Source organism: Triticum aestivum, chromosome 5D, assembly GCF_018294505.1.
Source record: "Triticum aestivum cultivar Chinese Spring chromosome 5D, IWGSC CS RefSeq v2.1, whole genome shotgun sequence".
NCBI classification, from domain to species: Eukaryota; Viridiplantae; Streptophyta; class Magnoliopsida; order Poales; family Poaceae; genus Triticum; species Triticum aestivum.
This window is the reverse complement of record NC_057808.1, coordinates 102164830-102170829: the sequence shown is the minus strand read 5'-3', so window position 1 is coordinate 102170829 and position 6000 is coordinate 102164830.

Below are 6000 nucleotides of genomic sequence, written 5' to 3'. Positions count from 1 at the left end.
CCGCGTTTCGTAGCCACCGACGCCACCGATGACCGAACACTCCGCCGCTCGCGCTCGTCGCCCGTGTAGCCACGGTGACCTTTGGGTTCCATGCGTGCCACCGTCACGCTCGTCGCGTCGCGTAGAGGCCGTCTGGCCATTTAGTTGCTCGCTAGCGTGCCCACATCACCATTCGTCATCGCTCCGAGCGCCACCGTCCGCCGATGAGCTCGCCGTCGTCGCTACGGTGCTCCTTCGGCCACGCCGCCGCCGCAGATCGCCTCGTCGTCGCACGCTCTTTCCAACGCACCCACGCGCGACCCTCCCCATGCTCTGTGTGTGATTTCCGGCGATGTCCGACGCGTGCCGCCGCGCGAAATGGTCGCCGGCGTCGCTCCGGCGCCAGCGCCGACGTGTCACCCCTAGGGCCCAACCCCAGAGTCACTGCACGTGGGCCCCTGGCCTCAGTTGACCACGTAGACCGTGGTCAACTGTGCTGACTGGACCACCCAGTGCCACTGACACATGGGTCCCACCCTTTAATTAACCAAACCCCATTTTAAAATAATTAACTTAATTAGAAACTGACAGGTGGGCCCAGTAGTTTAACTAACTAAATTTAGATTAGTTTGAACTCTGTTTAGCCCACTATCTATGACAGGTGGGTCCCCCATGTCAGCTTTGACCAGTCAACGTCCTATTGACTGCTGACGTCACCCTCACGTCATGCTGATTGATATGTCTCCAACGTATCTATAATTTTTGATTGTTCCATGCTATTATATTATCTGTTTTGGATGTTTAATGGGCTTTAATCTGCTCTTTTATATTATTTTTGGGACTAACCTATTAACCGGAGGCCTAGTGCCAGTTTCTGTTTTTTTGCTTATTTTAGTGTTTCGCAGAAAAGGAATATCAAACGAAATCCAAACGGAATGAAACCTTCGCGATGATCTTTCTTGGACCAAAAGCAAACAAGAAGACTTGGAGATGAAGTCGGAGACGCAACGAGGCGGCCACGAGGCAGGAGGGCGCGCGCAGGGGGGTAGGCGCGCCCCCACCCTCGTGTGCCCCTCGTAGCTCCACCGACGTACTTCTTCCGCCTATATATACTCTTATACACTAAAAACATCATGGGGAGCCACGAAACCACTTTTCCACCACCGCAACCTTCTGTACCCGTGAGATCCCATCTTGGGGCCTTTTCCGGCGATCTGCCGGTGGGGGAGTCGATCACGGAGGGCTTCTACATCAACACCATAGCCTCTCCGATAAAGCATGAGTAGTTTACCACAGACCTTCGGGTCCATAGTTATTAGCTAGATGGCTTCTTCTCTCTTTGATTCTCAATACAAAGTTCTCCTCGATGTTCTTGGAGATCTATTCGATGTAATACTCTTTTGCGGTGAATTGTGGATTTATGAACAAGATTATCTATGAATATTATTTGGTTCTTCTCTGAATTCTTATATGCATGATTTGATATCTTTGCATGTCCCTTCGAATTATCGGTTTAGTTTGGCCTACTTGATCTTTCTTGCAATGGGAGAAGTGCTTAGCTTTGGGTTCAATCTTGTAGTGTCCTTTCCCAGTGACAGTAGGGGCAGCAATGCACGTATTGTATTGTTGCCATCGAGGATAAAAAGATGGGGTTTATATCATATTGATTGATTTTATCCATCTACATCATGTCATCTTGCTTAATGCGTTACTCTGTTCTTATGAACTTAATACTCTAGATGCATGCTGGATAGCGGTCGATGTGTGGAGTAATAGTAGTAGATGCAGGATCGTTTCGATCTACTTGACACGGACGTGATGCCTATATTCATGATCATTGCCTAGATATTCTCATAACTATGTGCTTTTCTATCAATTGCTCGGCAGTAATTTGTTCACCCACCGTAATACATGCTATCTTGAGAGAAGCCACTAGTGAAACCGAAAGCCCCCGGGTCTATTTTACATCATACTAGTTTCCCATCAACTTGCCAATTTCTGTTGCCGTTCTTTTTATTTTGCAATCTTTACTTTCCAATCTATACAACAAAAATACCAAAAATATTTACTTTACTATCTTTATTAGATCTCACTTTTGCGAGTGGTCGTGAAGGGATTGACAACCCCTTTATCGCGTTGGTTGCAAGGTTCTTGATTGTTTGTGCAGGTACTAGGTGACTTGAGCGTTGTCTCCTACTAGATTGATACATTGGTTCTAAAAAACTGAGGGAAATACTTACGCTACTTTGCTGCATCACCCTTTCCTCTTCAAGGGAAAACCAATGCATGCTCAAGAGGTAGCAAGAAGGATTTTTGGCGCCCTTGCCGGGGAGATCTACGCCAAGTCAAGACATACCAAGTACCCATCATAAACTCTTCTCCCTTGCATTACATTATTTGCCATTCGCCTCTCGTTTTCCTCTCCCCCACTTCTAAAACAATTTTGGAAAACCTTTGCCTTTTCTTCGCCCTTCTTCCGTTCGATCTTTTGTTTGCTTGTGTTACCATGTGCCTTCTTTTTGCTTGCATCTTCGCTTGCTAAAAGTTATGGATCCTCATCCACTTGCTAATCTTTTTAAAAGATCCAACTATGATGCACCAATTGCTAGTGATTTGAGTGCACTAGATTATCTTTATGAGGTTTTGCTTGAAATTCGTGAATCTGAAAACTGTGAAGTGTTAAAAGAAGAAAATTATAAAGTGATTAACGATAGTGCCTTGAATGAAAAGCATGATTGCAATGATGTTATTATAAATTCTATTAATGTCAATTGTGTTAATGATATGCAAAACCCTAAGCTTGGGGATGCTAGTTTTGCTATGTCCACTACTTGTTGCAATGATCATGATTGGGGTGATTCTTCTTATGATCTTGAAAATTTATTTAAGCCCCATGATGAATATGAGATGGACAACAGTGTCTGCAATAATATTGAAAGTGGGTTTGGAAGAGTGTCAACTTTAGATCCCACATATTTGGAGAATGTTCAATCTTATGAAATTTTTGATAAAAGTGGGTTTGGAGAGGTCATGACTTTAGTTAAATGTTAATCCCACTATTTTGGAAGAGTGTCAAATTCGCATGCATGTGGATCGTGTTGAGAATATGTTATGTGATGGCTATATTGTTGAATTTTCATATGATCCTACATGTAATTATTATGAGAGAGGAAAATATGGTTGTAGAAATTTTCATGTTAATAAATTACCTCTCGTTATGTTGAGATTGCTATTGTTTCTTTCTTCTTCCTTGCATATGGTAGTTTTTGCTTGCCTTGATAATTTGTTTGCTTATAAAATGCCTATGCATAGGAAGTATGTTAGAATTATATGTGTTTGTCCTGTATTTTATGATGCTCTCTTTGTGCTTCAATTCTTCTCTTTTATGTGAGCATCATTGAAATTATCAATGCCTAGCTAAAAGGCTTTAAAGAAAAGCGCTTGTTGGGAGACAACCCAATATTTTTATTTCCTGTTTTTGAATAAATAATTCATCTAGCTTCTGTTTAGATGTGGTTTTATGTTTTTATTAGTGTTTGTGCCAAGTAGAACCTTTGGGAAGACTTGGGTGAAGTCTTTGCGATCTTGCTGTAAAAACAGAAACTTTTGCACTCACGAGATTAGCTGTCATTTTTTACTGGAGAGTGCTTTTAGGTTGATTATTTTTGAAGATGATTAATAGACAAATTACTCACGTCCACCAACTTATTTCAGAATTTTTGGAGTTACAGAAGTATTCTAACAAATCAGATTGCTACAGACTGTTCTGTTTTTGACAGATTCTGTTTTTCATGTGTTGTTTGCTTATTTTGATGAATCTATGAGTAGTATCGGGGGGTATGAAACATAGAGAAGTTGGAATACAGTAGGTTATACCAATATAAATAAATAATGAGTTCATTACAGTACCTTAAAGTGGTGGTTTATTTTCTTATACTAACGGAGCTCATGAGATTTTCTGTTGAAGTTTTGTGTTGTGAAGTTTTCAAGTTTTGAGTAAAGATTTGATGGATTTTGGAATAAGGAGTGGCAAGAGCCTAAGATTGGGGATGCCCAAGGCACCCCAAGGTAAAATTCAAGGACAACTAAAAGCCTAAGCTTGGGGATGCCCTGGAAGGCATCCCCTCTTTCGTCTTCGTCTGTCGGTAACTTTACTTGAGGCTATATTTTATTCACCACATGATATGTGTTTTGCTTGGAGCGTCTTGTATGATTTGAGTCTTTTCTTTTTAGTTTACCACAATCATCCTTGCTGTACGCACCTTTTGGAGAGACATGCATGAATCGGAATTTATTAGAATACTCTATGTGCTTCAGTTATATCTTTTGAGCTAGATAATTTTGCTCTAGTGCTTCACTTATATCTTTTTAGAGCAAGGTGGTGGTTTTATTTTATAGAAATTATTGATCTCTCATGCTTCACTTGTATTATTTTAAGAGTATTTTAGAACAGCATGGTAATTTTCTTTGGTTATGAATTTAGTCCTAATATGATGAGCATCCTAGATGGGTATAATAAAAACATTCATAAAAAGTGCATTGAACACTATGAGAAGTTTGATTATTTATGATTGTTTTGAGATATGAAGATGGTGATATTAGAGTCATGCTAGTTGAGTAGTTGCGAATTTGAGAGATACTTGTGTTAAAGTTTGTGATTCCCGTAGCATGCACGTATGGTGAACCGTTATGTGATGAAGTCGGAGCATGATTTATTTATTTATTGTCTTCCTTATGAGTGGCGGTCGGGGATGAGCGATGGTCTTTTCCTACCAATCTATCCCCCTAGGAGCATGCGCATAGTACTTCGTTCGATAACTAATAGGTTTTTGCAATAAGTATGTGAGTTCTTTATGACTAATGTTGAGTCCATGGATTATACGCACTCTCACCCTTCCACCATTGCTAGCCTCTCTAATACCGCGCAACTTTCGCCGGTATCATACACCCATCATATACCTTCCTCAAAACAGCTACCATACCTACCTATTATGGCATTTCCATAGCCATTCCGAGATATAGTGCCATGCAACTATTCACCGTTCCGTTTATTATGACACGCTTCATCATTGTCATATTGCTTTGCATGATCTGTAGTTGACATCATATTTGTGGCAAAGCCACCGTTCATAATGTTTCATACATGTCACTCTTGATTCATTGCACATCCCGGTACACCGCCGGAGGCATTCACATAGAGTCATATTTTTGTTCTAAGTATTGAGTTGTAATTCTTGAGTTGTAAGTAAATAAAAGTGTGATGATCTTCATTAGAGCATTGTCCTAGTGAGGAAAGGATGATGGAGACTATGATTCCCCAACAAGTCGGGATGAGACTCCGGACAAAAAAAAAGGAGGCCATAAAAAATAGAGAAAGGCCCAAATAAAAAAATGAGAGAAAAAGAGAGAAGGGACAATGCTACTATCCTTTTTTTCCACACTTGTGCTTCAAAGTAGCACTATGATCTTCATGATAGAGAGTCTCCTATGTTGTCACTTTCATATACTAGTGGGAAATTTTTCATTATAGAACTTGGCTTGTATATTCCAATGATGGGCTTCCTCAAATTGCCCTAGGTCTTCGTGAGCAAGCGAGTTGGATGCGCACCCACTTAATTTCTTTTGTTGAGCCTTCATACACTTATAGCTCTAGTGCATCAGTTGCATGGAAATCCCTACTCACTCACATTGATATCTATTGATGGGCATCTCCATAGCCCGTTGATACGCCTAGTTGATGTGAGACTATCTTATCCTTTTTGTCTTCTCCACAACCACCATTCTATTCCACCTATAATGCTATGTCCATGGCTCACGCTCATGTATTGCGTGAAAATTGAAAAAGTTTGAGAACATTAAAAGTATGAAACAATTGCTTTGCTTGTCATCGGGGTTGTGCATGATTTAAGTATTTTGTGTGCTGAAGATAGAGCATAGTCAGACTATATGATTTTGTAGGGATAGCTTTCTTTGGCCATGTTATTTTGAGAAGACATGATTGCTTTATTAGTATGCTTGAAG